Genomic DNA, 15,631 nt, shown 5'->3' with positions numbered 1-15,631 from the left:
CCCGGCTAATTTTTGTATTTTCAGTAGAGACAGGGTTTCACTATTTTGGCCAGGCTGGTCTTGAACTCCTGACCTCGTGATCTGCCCATCTCGGCCTCCCAAAGTGCTGGATTACAGGCATGAGCCACAGCGCCTGGCCAGGGGTGGGCATTTCTGAGCAGCCTCATGGATAGGTGAGGTTATCAATTATATGGCATCCTTCAGGATTTTCTGGGTTACAACCTCCAGGAATTTTTCCCTGAGCTGATTTCCCTCCCTGGGAGTTCCCATCTCCTCTCCTTTCTCTGGCTTCTGTATGTGGGTTAGCTGTTTTTCTTTTTGCTTCCATAGTGCATATGGAATTCTCCAAATGTTAAGTTGACCCCACCTACCTAGCGATCTCTGCTGGTGGTAGCCAAGCAATACCTTTGCCTTTTCTACTTGTATAAATCCAGCTGGGTAAGTTCTTCTCAAGCTCTCAAAAGATCCAAGTGGTTTTGGCCGGGCGCGGTGGCTCAAGCCTGTAATCCCAGCACTTTGGGAGGCCAAGGCGGGCGGATCACGATATCAGGAGATCGAGATCATCCTGGCTAACACGGTGAAACCCTGTCTCTACTAAAAATACAAAAAATTAGCCGGGCGTGGTGGCGGGCGCCTGTAGTCCCAGCTACTCGGGAGGCTGAGGCAGGAGAATGGTGTGAACCCGGGAGGAGGAGCTTGCAATGAGCCAAGATCACGCCACTGCACTCCAGCCTGGGGGACAGGGCAAGACTCCGTCTCAAAAAAAAAAAAAAAAAAAAAAAAAAAAGGGGTTATAATGTCAGATGGTGCTGTCTACAGTAACTGTATGAGATTTTGTACAGTTTTTCTTTGCATTGAGTAATCATTATGTTCCGTGTTTTGGTGCTTCTTGAGTATGTTTAAAGGAAATTTAGGGACATTGATTACATTTAAAATTTGGCTGGCTCAATTGCTCTAAGAATTTTTTTAAAAAATTAAGAATATCAAGTCAAAAGTTGAGGGTAGAACAAGGAGAATTGCACTGACTTAGAAAAATGGTTTTCTTCTCTTAAACTACCAGATCTTTTAAAATTTGTTATCCTACCACATTAAAATTCCAAATATTTGCAAGGGACCAGAGATCAAGCTAAAGTTAGTCATTAGATGGAAACTTGTTATTCTTTTTCAGATGCATCTATTTTCTGTATATGATAGAAACCATAAGTTAACGGAGCTTCTATTTAGAATCACTCTGTCCTTGATAAATGGCCTTCTGAGATTCTCAGCACTATGTTTTACCTCCCACTGGCAGAGACTGTAAAAAAAAAGGTGAAACAAAAAACATAATGTCCTGACACCTAAGAGCTGCCTGGATGCAATTAACAAAGCCTTGGGGTTGCTAGGAGCTAGCCTGGCACTCCCAGGTGGTTTTGGTTCTCCTGTTGAAGATAAAGGATTTCATAGAACATCAGAATCAGACAGGTACTCTGTGAGCACAGTGGATTGAGACAGAACAGCAGAGTGCTCAGTCATCATGTCTGAACCCAGACAAAACATGAATATTGTCCAAACCACAAAAATAACCAGACACATCTCTCTCGGGAGTGTTTATTGCTTCTTTACCAATCACATCTGTAGCCTCAGGATAGTCTTCTGTCCCTCTAGGTAGGATTTATGAAGCTACCCAATCATAACATTGCCACCCCAACCCTCCACTTTCTGTCAGAATCCAATTAAAAGCAAAATCTCTCTTTCTTAAATCCTCCCCAAAATCACCTAAAACAAGCACAAAACTTACAATTGATTAATGGTCAATTTTATGTGTCAGCTAGACTGTGATCCCCAGTTATCAAATCAAACACTAATAATCTAGATGTTCCTGTGAAGATATTTTGTAGATGTCATTGAAGTTCATAATCAGTTGACTTTAAGAATTTATCCTAGAAAAACTGGGTGAGCTTAATCTAAGCTGTTGAAAAGCCTTAAGAGCAGAGCTGAGGTTTCTCTGAGGAAAGAGAAATTCCACTCTGGACAGTGTGTCAGCCTGTGCTGAGAGTTCCAGCCTGCCCTTCCTGACAACTACCACCCAGTGGATCTCTGACTTGCCTAGCCCACCCCCACAGATGCAAAAATTAATTCCTTGCATCATTCTCTTAATATATGTATTCTCCTGGTTCTACTTCTTTGGTTCCAACAATCTCTTACTGAGGGGCTGCATGATTCTCATGGTGAGTTTTATCCATCATTGCAATGAACAATAAAGCCGACTTGTTCATTGCTTGTGTGCTCCTGCTGGTCTTTGGCTGGAGGCATTGAGGTACCTCATTAGGCAGTTGTGAGAAATGTACATACACCGCACTTGGAATGAAAAATTCCTAGGACTCTTTACATACACTTGTCATATTTTAATATTATTCTCATTTTCCAAGGAGGACATTAAAGCCCAGAGAGTTGAAGGACTTTTCCCAGGGTCACACAGCTGGTAAGTAGCACAGATGCGATGCTATGGGGCAAACCATGAGTCCTTGTGAGGAGTGATGGGTGAGAGTCTCCTTCTGTGAGAATTCAGAATCCAGTGCCTTAACATGATTAAGAGAGATATTTGACCCTATAGGTGGCTTTATTCTTTCCAGCTCCTGCCATTGTGAATGAAGAGGGCTTTTGAGGTCCCCTTTGAGATGTGCTCCCTTTGCCACTCAATATCCTTCTTGCTGTGTAGCAAATTACATGTTTTTATCTTTTTTCCTGTATCCAGACTTACCTGCTTTGTATCTCATGGAAATTCCTTAGGACTCTGGCAAATGAACAAAATGTTTTGGGATGGTACTCCAGAATTTCAACTATTAACATTACAGTTTAAATAACTCAGCTCCAGTTAAGAAGTTAAGGTGTTAAATGTAGGATTAGAATTGTATCTGGGATGGGAAGTTGAGGGTGCAGTTTCAGATCTCACATCCTGTGGGGGTGAAGGGAAAGTCCAAGCAAGGCAAAGTCATTGAAGGGACAATAGACGCCATTTCTTTTCTTTTTTTTTTTTTGAGACAGAGTCTTGCTCTGTCGCCCAGGCTGGAGTGCAGTGGCGCTATCTCGGCTCACTGCAAATAGCTGGGACTACAGGCGCCTGCCACCACGCTGGGCTAATTTTTTGTATTTTTAGTAGAGACGAGGTTTCACCGTGTTAACCAGGATGGTCTCGATCTCCTGACCTCGTGATCCGCCCGCCTCGGCCTCCCAAAGTGCTGGAATTACAGGCGTGAGGCCACGCCTGGCCCAACAGATGCCATTTCTATCTTTAACCTAGTTTTGTCTCTCTCCTCTTCTTGCTTCATCCAGCCATAACACAGTGAACGTTGTTCCAGTTGCTTCTGTCTTCAGGTCATAATTTTAATGTAAGGTAAAGTAATAAGTAAATGAAACTCAGAAGAACAGTATACCATTTTAACAAAAGCTAATTTGTTACCTTTGTCTAGTAGAAAGAGAAAAGGTCCCTTCATAATTAATAGTGGGAATAAAATTTGGAGTTCAAAATAGTACATTGTCCAACAATTTTCTCGGAAAGCACTTATTGACATGCCATTGATTCCATAACTAAAATAGCAATGGGATGTGCCATTATAATTGACATCATTAAGAGCCCTCTAAGAAATTAGGTAGAATTTATGTTAGTTCTAGTAAACAGTTATAACGTTCTCTAAGACTCTGTATATTTTCAAATTGTTTTAATCTGACTTTATGCACTGGGGAAGTTTTACTCTGAAGGCCGAGACTTCTGTCTTGCAGTAGTTAAAGGTGCTTCACAATAATAACAGAGTCTAGAGTAGCAAAGTAAAAAGAATATAGATTTTGTAATAAGATAAATATGTATTCCATGCTGCTTTTCACTTTATCAGCTGCATCACCTTGGGCAAGCTACTCAAAATACCTGAGCCTTAAGGTTATTTTCTATAAAACAGAAGGAAAATTATTAGATGATAGTTAATATGGTAAAATGAAATGGTAGATAAATGCAAATTATAAAGTTAAATACAATCCAGTGTCTGACACATAGCAACTATTCCCAAGTGGTAGCTCCTACATAGAGACAATTATTAGTAATGATAATGATAATAACATCATGCTTTTGGGCTGGGAGCCTATCAATTTTTCCTCATTCGTTTAACCTTCTCCCTGTAGCATGTGGGAACATGTGAGCCACAGAAACACTAAGATATTGCTGCAAAACAAAATGTTTTTGAAGACTGTTGTATCTGTCAGATTTTTCTATGTAACAAAGTACTCCAAAACTTAATGACTTCAAATAATTGTTTAGAGTCTCCTCATGATTCTGTAAGACAGGAAATTGTGCTCAACCCACCTGAGTGGTCTTTACGTACTGGGCAGGTTCAGCTTTTCTCAGGTGGGATCCCTCACATTTCTGTAGCATCAATAGGTTTGGCAGGGATACGGGGCGTCTCTCCATCCATGTGGGCTCATTATCCGGCAGGCCGGTTGAGGCTTATCACAGGTGCTGGAAAGCTCCTGTGCAAGATAGAAACAACAGGTGTCTTGAGCTGAAACTTAAAACTCACAACATCACTTCCATTACATTCTATTATTCAAAGCAAGTCATAGTACTAGCTCCCATCAAGAGGTGGGTTAATAGATTGCATTTCTTGACAGAATGGGCTACAAAGAATTTGTAGCTATTTTTGCAACTTATCATAAATATCCTCTGGCTTTTGGCAATATGTAAATGAATTTGGTGTGCAAGCATTGGAGAGCCCCCATATTTGAAATAAATTCCACCCACTCACCTACCAGTCAAGATCTTATCTTTACTAATCTGCATTAAAAACACAGTGAAGGTTTCTCAAGGGAGACTTGAACTAAGAAGTGTTGAATTCCAATATGAATAAGGTGCTACAATTTATTCTTATGAAAAACTTAATGGAGTTTTACAAATGAAAATACAGAATTGTGAAGAATTGTAAGTAATCCCTTATGACTGCCAAGCTCATATTCTGATACAAAGTCCTGTATGCTGATATCCAGTCACGTGGTCTCTCACAATCATAAAATTAATGAAGCAGAGGAAACTTACAAAAACAATTGTTATTTAATATCATTTCCACCAATTCTTTGTCAGCAACAACTCTTATGTGTATGAACTATTCGTTTTAAATAACTCACTTGAATAAACTGCACAATAAAAAATAATATGAGGAGGCCAGGCGCGGTGGCTCACGACTGTAATCCCAGCACTCTGGGAGGCTGAGGCGGGCGGATCACGAGGTCAGGAGATCAAGACCATCCTGGCTAACACGGTGAAACCCCATCTCTACTAAAAATACAAAAACAAAATTAGCCAGGCATGGTGGCATGCGCCTGTAGTCCCAGCTACTCAGGAGGCTGAGGCAGGAGAATGGCGTAAACCTGGGAGACAGAGCTTGCAGTGAGCCAAAATCGTGCCACTGCACTCCAGCCTGGGCGACAGAGTGAGACTTCATCTCAAAAAATAAAAAATGATGATGATAATAATAATAATATGAGGAAAGATTGCTTTGTAATGCTCTTCTACTGAAAAACATGCAACATTACCTCCATGTCCAGATCTACCTTCTCCATAGCTCCAGAGTATTCTACAGCTAAATCTAATAGGTTATTTCATGAAGACTTTGCAGAGACTATGGTATGTAATCAATGAATACTTGTTGACTTGGACTAAAATTCTTAATCATCTGAATCAGTTTACAGAGCTGACTGTCTGGAGACTGATATTCCTCATGTCCAGTAGTGATTGATTCTCCTCCCAGGAACTCCCCAGTCCTAATATACATATTGTAAACATTCTTTGTATAGATCCTTTTATTTACTTACTTAATTTTAGAGATGGGGTCTCACTGTGTTGCTCAGGCTGGCCTCAAACTCCCAGGCCCCACCTCAGTCTTCCAAGTAGCTGGGACTACAGGGGCACACCACCCCACCCAGCTATACAGATACCTTTCCTTAGCATTAATCATTAAACAATGACAAATAATTTTTAATAAAAGCTTTAAAAGCAAGTGCTGCCCAAAGCAATTTATAGATTCAATGCTATTCCTATTAAAAACTACCATTGAGATTCTTCACAGAACTAGAGGGAGCCTGAATAGCCAAGGCAATCCTAACCAAAAAGAACAGAGCTGGAGGCATCACACTACCTGACTTCAAACTATACTACAGGGCTACAGTAACCAGAACAGCATGGTACTGGTACAAGAACAGACACATAGAGCAATGGAGCAGAATAAAGAGCCCAGAAATAAGACCTCATATCTACAACTATCTGATCTTCAACAAGCCTGAGGAAAATAAGCAATGGGGAAAGGATTTCCTATTCAATAAATGGTGCTGGGAAAACTGGCTAGCCATATGCAGAAGGTTGAAACTGGAACTCTTCCTTACACCATATACAAAAATTAACTTAAGATGAATTAAAAACTTAAATGTAAAACCCAAAACTATAAAAACCCTGGAAGACAACTTAGGCAATACTACTCAGGACATAGGCATCGGCAAAAGTAATTGCAACAAAAGCAAAAATTGACAAATGGGGTCTAATTAAACTAAAGAGCTTCTGCACAGCAAAAGAAACTATCAGCAGAGTGGACAGACAACATACAGAATGGGAGAAAAATTCTGTAAACTATGCATCCAACAAAGGTCTGATATCCAGCATCTATAAGAAACTTAAACAAATGTACAAGAAAAAAACAAACAACTCCATAAAAAAGTGGGCAAAGGGCATGAATGGACACTTCTCAAAAGAAGACATACATGTAGCCAAGAATCATATGAAAAACAGCTCAACATCACTGGTCATTAGACAAATACAAACCAAGACCACAATGACCATCCCACACCAGTCAGAATGGCTATTATTAAAAAGTCAAAAACTAACATGCTGATGAGGTTGTGGAGAAAAAGGAACATTTATATACTGTCGGCGAGAGTGTAAATTAGTTCAACCATTGTGGAAGACAGTGTGGCAATACCTCAAAGACCCAAAGGCAGACATACCATTGGACCCAACAATCCAATTACTGGCTATATACCCAAAGGAATGTAAATCGTTCTATTATGAAGACACGTGTACACATATGCTCATTGTAGCACTATTCACAACAGCAAAGACATGGCATCAACCTAAATACCCAATCGATGATAGACTGGATAAAGAAAATTTGGTACATATACACCATGGAATACTATGCAGCCATAAAAAAGAATGAGATTGGCTGGCATGGTGGCTCACGCCTGTAATCCCAGCACTTTGGGGAGGCCGAGGTGGGCGGATCACAAGGTCAGGAGATCAAGACCATCCTGGCTAACACGGTGAAACCCTGTGTCTACTAAAAATACAAAACATTAGTCGGGCATGATGGCTACTCGGGAGACTGAGGCAGGAGAATGGTATGAACGCAGGAGGCGGAGCTTGCAGTGAGCCGAGATCGTGCCACTGCACTGCAGCCCGGGCGACAGAGTGAGACTCTGTCTCAAAAAAAAAAAAAAGAAAAGAAAAGAAAAAAGAATGAGATCATGTTCTTTGCAGGGACATGGATGGAACTAGAGACCACTATTCTTAGCAGACTAATACAGGAACAGAAAACCAAACACCGCATGTTCTCACTTATGAGTGGGAGCGAAATTATAATAACATGTACATGGACACATAGAGGGGAGCCACACACACTAGGACCTATTGAAAAGTGGAGGGTGGGAGGAGGGAGAGGATCAGGAAAAATTACCACTGATTACTAAGCTTAATACCTGGGTGATGAAATAATCTATAAAACAAACCCCTGTGACACATATTTACATGTTTATGTAACAGAGCTGAACATGTACCCTTGAACTTAAAATAGAAGTTTAAAAAATGCTCTAAAATGAGGTTTCTCAACCTGAGAACTATTAATATTTTGATCCAGAGGATAATTATTTTTTTGTGGGAGGCTGTCGTGTGTGTTACAGGACTTTTAACAGCACCCCTGGCCTCTACCCAATACATGCCGGTAGCACCCTCTCCAGTAGTGACAACAAAAACTATCTCCAGACATTGTCAAATGTCACTTGAGGGGAAAATTGCCCCCATTTAAGAATCATTGCTTTATAAGGTAACAGACTCTCTAAAATAAAAATAGTAGCAATGTATTGTGTGTTTACGTAATATGAGAAAGAAATTATATGACAACAATTGCACAATGAATAAGAGAGAAATCTGGAGTATGCTAATCTAAGGTAGATTTGGAGATAGATTATACATATATGTAAAATTCTAAGGCAACAACTAATCCAAAAGAAAGCAAAAGAATGATTTTAAAAATAAATATTTCATAGAATTAATAGAAATACCTAGCAAAAATAATTCAACCATATTAATAAGTACATTAAATATAATTGGTCCAGACAGACCAATTAAATGATAGAGAAGAACAGATTGAATAAAAATGGAATATTGAACTATAACCTATCAGCAACCCATTTTAAATATAAAGACATACTTTCATTAAAAGTAAAAAGAAGGGAAATATATACCATGCAAAAGAAATCAAAAGAGAGTCGGAATGATTGTGTCAATACTAGACAAAGTAGAAACTGGAGCAAGAAATGTTAATAGGGATAAAGACAGACATCACTTAATGATAAAGGGTTATTTCTCTAAAGAGACATAACAGTCTTCAGTGCATATGCACCTAACAACAGAGCTTCAGAATACAGGAGACAAAGTGGACATAAAAGAAAGGAGAAATAGAAAAATCCAAAATTATCATTGGAGATTTTATACTCATTTCTTAGTATTTCATAGAAAAATTAAGCAGAAAGTCAGTAAGGATATAGAATAACTGAAAAATGCTGTCAAGTAACTTGACTAAGTTACATTTACAAAACACTCCACCCAACAACAGGAAAATACATAATTTGAAACTGTATTAATTCTATCTACTATATTTCTCTCTATGAACATCATGTTCTTTCTCCATTTATTCATCTTCTCTTGTGGTCTCAAGAAAGTTTTATAACGTTTTCTCTGATGATTCTTTATATTCCTTGTTAAATACTTTTTATATTATTATGCTCTTGTTAATGCATACTTTTTTCCTTCCTCCATCACTAAATATTTTTTCTTACAGTCTTCATGGCTTAGTCTGCCAGAGACAGATGATGCTGCTTTCCACAGGGTTCTGATTTGCTGAAGAGGAAAATATTGAATGTCTTATTTTGGTTTCACTTAAACCCAGCTTCTGCAAGGGCCGATTGTCACCAAAACCTGCTAGAAGGGAGTGAGGTTGTGGAGATTGGGGGTTGGGGTGAGGAATTGAAAATAACACGATACATGGGTGTCCTTTCAGCGCCCTCTGTCTGGAAAATTAGCTAACCAGAGAAGTGAAGGGTTCAACAGTCAGATTAAAGAACAGGTTGGCTGGGCATGGTGGCTTATGCCTGTAATCCCAGCACTTTGGGAGGCCAAGGTGGGTGGATCACCTGAGGTCAGGAGTTCAAGACCAGCCTGACCAACATGGTGAAACCCCATCTCTACTAAAAATACAAAATGAGCTGGGTGTGGTGGCGCATGCCTGTAATCCCAGCTACTTGGGAGGCTGAGGCAGGAGAATTGCTTGAACCTAGGAGATGGAGGTTGCAGTGAGTCGAGATCGCGCCACTGCACTCCAGCCTGGGCAACAAGAACAAAACTCTGTTGCAAAAAAAAAAAAAAGGAAAGAACAGGCATTACCCTGTGCTTTGTGCTTTGAGTCACTATCAAGTGGCTTAAACCAAGGACAGCTCATGCCCACAGGTCTACAGGGAAAGAGTAACTGTGAATAGCAGCATCTTAATGTGTTTGCACTTGTGAAAAAGTAGAGGATGCTTCATTTCTTTAGTCCACGCAGTCTCCAGTGAGTTTCAGGATGTGCCAGTTGAATCTTATGATCTAGGCACTGTTTACTAAATTGACAATGAACCTCTAAATCAACTATGAGTTTGGCTTACTGGTCCGAACCTGATGTTTGCAGTTTAAAGTCAGCCAAAAATCCTGGAATGTGTACATTGTGGGAAAAAAATCACAATTAAAGTGAAGGAATGGATTCGGTTGTTTCCCCAGATGTGTGAGAATAGGTTAATTTCCTGGAGGTAGTTAAAATAAAACCGAAAGGACAAATTGCCTGTTCCTCTCATATTCCTTCCCTCCTCCTTATTCCCACCCAATATAAAGAAAGCCAGGCCTCTTTTTGCTTTTGACTCTGAAACTTTCTCTTCAGATATACTGGATGTTTATCAGCCAGGCTGGTGAGAAAATGTAGACAGATTGTCATGTTACCTCCCAGTCATGATGATGATAATAATAATTAATAGTAATGATGATAATAGTGCCTGATATGTATTGAGTACTTACCACATGCCAGATGTTCTTCTAACTGCTTTTATCACACTCGTATTAACTGACTTAACTTTTAGAATGATACCATTAAGTAGGTATATTATTATATCTCCCTCCCCCATTTTACCAATTATGAAATTGTAGCATGGAAGAGTTGGATACTTGACTAAAGCTACACCACTAGTAAGAGCCAGAATTCAAACCCATGCAGTCTAACTTCAGAGTGATACCATACAGAGAGGGCACTTGTGCTACACTGTAGCCCAGAAGGGAATTTACACCACAACTCCTATCACAGGCAAGGGACGATTTGTCAAGCCACAACTTAATTCTTCTAAAGAAGTAATTGCACATGGATCTGGCCACTTACACATCCAACTGTCTTCATCTAGAGGTGTTTCTCCAGGGTAAGCCCTGAGGTGGAAATTTGCATTAATGTAGCTGATTAAGCCCTCCTCTGTAGATGCCTTATGGACAGAAATGGGCCCTTCCTCTTCTCTTTGTTTCTCATACTTGACTGTGGCTCTGCACCCCCAGGAGATTGGTTCCAGGACCCCAGCTGATACCAAAATCTGTGGATGCTCAGTCTCTTCTACAAAATGCTGTAATAGGCCGGGCGCTGTGGCTTACACCTGTAATCCCAGCACTTCGGGAGGCTGAGGCTGGCAGATCACGAGGTCAGGAGATCAAGACCAAGACCATCCTGACTAACACGGTGAAATCCAGTCTCTACTAAAAATACAAAAAATTAGCCAGGCATCGTGGTGGGCGCCTGTAGTCCCAGCTACTTGGGAGGTTGAGGCAGTAGAATGGCGTGAAGTCGGGAGGCAGAGCTTACAGTGAGCCGAGATCACGCCACTGCACTCCAGCCTGGGCGACAGAGAGAGACTCCATCTCAAAAAAAAAAAAAAAAACAACAACAACAACAAAAAAAAATTCTGTATTAACCCATATCCGTGGACTTAAATCCATGGTAGGTTGAATCCACAGATGTGGAAACTTGGATAGGGAAAGTCAACTGTATTTGATTTATGCACAGACAAACACTCTTGGTCAAGTCTGGCATAATTCATCTACAGGTGATTTAAATAGTGAATGCACTTTGAAGTCTTCATGGTCAGCTGAAGAATCTGAAATTTTACTGTCAAACTTACTTAGAAATCTTACAGGTTCAAACATGTTATGGCTAATAAAACTTTGCAGCTTCATCAAAACCTAAAGAAATGTTCCTGAGCTTAGACCAGGCTACGTGGCACCGAAGAGTCAGGGCCTGCTCCCAACCCCAGAAGAGGGGACCAGAAATTTCCAATCTGGGAGGGTACCACACAAAAGTTGCTCTAAAACTACAGACTGGGATTTTTTTCTGAATTTTTCCTTCTTCAGGGAAAACAGTGTGAACCTGCGTAGTGCTCTTCTATCTCTGCTCAACTGAGTACCAGAGGGTTCATGGGTTTCGAGTTTAAGACATTAGATTTAGGGAGAATTCACATCTTTCTTCTTCTGTTTATTTGTGAGGTATGGTGAGGTCATTGTTTTACTTCCATGAGGACAGTGGATAAAAAAGAACCCTTTGGAGGGAAGGGAGAGGTAGAGATGAGTAAAGTTATGTAAAAGGATTGAAAAGTAGACCTGAGAGCGCAATTGAGAACAGAAACTTTGTGGCTATCATCCCAGAGGACCATGAAGACCTGCAGGAGAGGAAAAAAGACACCACAGGGACAGTATAGGCGAAGTTCTACACAACGCTCCACATTAAAATGTTCCATACAAATTTCCCTGAGCAGAGATTTTTCAAGGCCACTCACCTTAGACCTGCAGGCCCTATTAAGACTGTTGGGAGGAGAAAAATGTAGTAGTTCTTCTATCATCTAATTCTAGTCTTCTGAGTGTCATTAAGATCCTTCCTGTTTTTATAAATATAAATATCACAGTATAGACATATTTACAGAATTGTAATATTAGTCTTTGTAGTTTTTTTTTTTTTACTTAATCTGTGGATAATTTCCCACAGATAAGACAATCTTCTACATCACTAAACAGTTTCATAAAATCTTATCTTTAGTGGCTATAAAAACATCACCACACACTTGAAATAGTATTTATTTAAACATTTTTAAAAAAAAACTTGGGGACACTTCAGGAGATTAATTGAAACATTATATGGAGAAAAGTTAACCCCACCTCTCTTCCACTCTGACCTCTGCCACATAGGTGGCTGGCATCTATCCCTCAAACAAAATACATGAAGTTTCCTCTCAGAAGAAATTGAATGGGCCCAGAGAAAATAATTCCACGCTATGGCCCTCATGGTCCTCCAGTGAAAGAATCAGACCCTGAAACATTAGCCCCAAATTCCTACCAAATTTCATCTGATTTCTTCGAACTCATGACAATTTTTTAGTCGCTCTTACATGTAAAATAATATGAAGAAACAGAAACATTTTAAGAGAGCAATAAGGATAAACAAAAAGAAAAAGCTTAAAACAGATGAGAAATTCAAGACAGCTTTAAATATATACACAAAACAAAGCCAAACAAAATTTTAATTATTATTTTCACAAACATTGGAGAAGGTAGTCCCTTTGAAAAACAAATCAAATTGCTATTAATCTTTTCTCCACAGGTAAAACAACAAAAACACGTTGAAAATTAACAATATAGCCATAATATTTATAAGACATTCTTTTTTAAATAACCCAAACACATATAAATAAAGATAAAGCATTTGCTATGCAAGCAAATCCAGCTTCAAGACAAGCCACAGCCCCTACCAACCATGCAGAATTCTGGGCCTAAGCTCCTTCTGCATAGATTGATGGAGAAATCACCACCCTAGATGCAAAACAAGGCCTGTCTAAAATCAGACTGTGGTTGCTGAGGAGGAAGTGGGAATGGGGAGTGACTGCTTAATGGGTACAAGGTCTCCTTTGGAGGTGATGAAAATGTTATGGGACTACATAGAAGTGATGGTTGTACAACATGGTGAATGCACTAAATGCTACTGAGTCGTTCACCTTAAAATGGGTTAATTTTGTTATGTGAATTTTACCTCAACAAACAAAAAGACTGCCTAACTCAGGCCCATGCCTTTATATAATATGCTACTTAATACACACTCTACTACTCTTTAAAAAATCAACAATACAGGACAGTATACTTATCCTAGACTTTCAGAACATTTATTCTTTTTTAAAATCTCATGAAGATTTTGAATAAAAATAGTTTTAAATCTATAGATTATATCTCCATGCAACTTCATGATTCATTTATAGTTCATTTTCTTTTTCAGTAAAGTACATTTTTTACTTTCTGTTGAGTCTATATATTTCTTACAAAACTTATTCTTTGATATTTTCTATTATTCCTAATGCTAATGAAGTTCTCCCTGCCACCAATCTTGGTATGCCTTCTTGACAGTTTAGTCTGCCAGAGACAAATGATGCTGACTTCTCTACTTTGCCTTATTAGATAAAAAGAAAAGTATGTAATGATAATATCAAGGTTTCATGTTAATGTGGTTTATGCAAAGATTTATGTCATCATCCTTCCCCTTCAACCACAACCCTTTTCTAATTAACCACATCCTGTGACCAAACAGCTCTTCCTTTCCTACAAGCATCAAACTTATTATTACTTACTCTGAGGTTCTCGCTGTGAATTTTAGATAGTGACATATCCTTTGGCCAACACTTGAACAATCTTCACACAAGATGTGAAGAACACGACAACAAACCGTCTGTAACTAAGGGTATCAAAGAACATAGTTAAGGACTCCTGGCTGTGATGCCCGTTTTCAGTAAGACATTATTCTACAGGACACTTTCTGGAATATGAATTCAACATATTAGAAACTACATTGTGGAGGTTTCCCCTGAAGAAAAAAAAAGTAGATGGGAAACCCATGATGATAAGGATCTGAAATTAACGTGGTATGAAAGTGAGGGTAGGTGCACAGCTCTGGGCCAGCCACACAGAGTTAGGGCCACTGTCTCAACATCTGAAAGAGACTGGGCTTGGACAGTGAGGACTGCATTAACCAGGGGGCTGGATCTGCATTGCTCACACTTCAACAGAGATTGGAACCCAGCTGATTGTGAGTGAGTGTGGAACAGCCCCCTGCTGGAGGCAAATGCCTGGAGCCCTGTGCATATGCTGGGCCATGAGGAAGAGCACAAGTATATTCTCTGGAACAGGGCTCTTCAGGGCCTGGGCTAAGTCAGCCAGCGCCCTCCTCCTCCTCACCCCACCCAATGGTAAATCTGATAAGTCAGTGCTAATTTGCTTTGTATGATAGAATTTACTAAATGTGATGGCTGATATTTTGAGCCAGGGTGGCAAAAGCAGCTACTGACTCAAGAGCAATGTGTGGTAGTAACTTGGGTATGAGAATAGGATTGTGAATTGGTATGCAACTTTACCAGTGACAGATGTGTCTCACTACCCATTGGCATGTATGTTCTAGTCTAGTGCTGAGAAAGATACACAAAATATTAAGACTTTTACAGCAAGATTTGTACCACAAAATGCTCATTTTTAGCTCTCGTGGATTTTCTGTCTTGTAGTTTGTTGTATCTTTCTCACTCTTGCTGAGGCATCACCAAGTCACCTTGTAAATTCTGTAATCACTTTCTTTCAGTAGATTTCTTATATCTAAATTTTAATTAAGACTAGGAATCCTTTTTGACACTTGGACACTGAAAGGAAGCATCTCTCAATTTCCTCCTTAACTCATGCGTCTTCTTATCAACTGGGGAGTCTGGGGGTCATAAGACTGAAGTAGTAGGTGAGGCTTGGACATCAGATCAAATTGAGAATTAACTAAAACAGGGATGGGGCAGAAGCACCTCTCCATAAGACATGCCTACTAGTGTTTCATGTCAGTTTACCATTGCTATGGCAACACCCAGAGGTTACCACTTCTTTCTATGGCAATAATGACCCACTGGGGTCATTGAAGTGGTAATTGGAGTTACCATCTATAAATTAAGGGGTGGATTATGCAGAAATTTCTACCCTATTTCTAGAAACTTCTGCATAGTCCACCTCTTAATTTGCATATAATTAAAAGTTGGTATAAATATGACTGCAGAACTGCCCCTGAGCTACTATTCTGGGCACACTGCCTATGGGGTAACCCTGCTCTTCAAGGAGTAGCTTAGTTCCATAAAAGTTGCTGTCTAACACCACTGTCTCATCCTTGGAATCTTTCCCGAGTGAAGCCAAGAACACTCTTGCGCAAAGCCCCAATTTTGAGGC

This window comes from Nomascus leucogenys, chromosome 22a, assembly GCF_006542625.1.
Source record: "Nomascus leucogenys isolate Asia chromosome 22a, Asia_NLE_v1, whole genome shotgun sequence".
NCBI lineage: Eukaryota > Metazoa > Chordata > Mammalia > Primates > Hylobatidae > Nomascus > Nomascus leucogenys.
Note: the sequence above shows the minus strand (reverse complement) of the source record.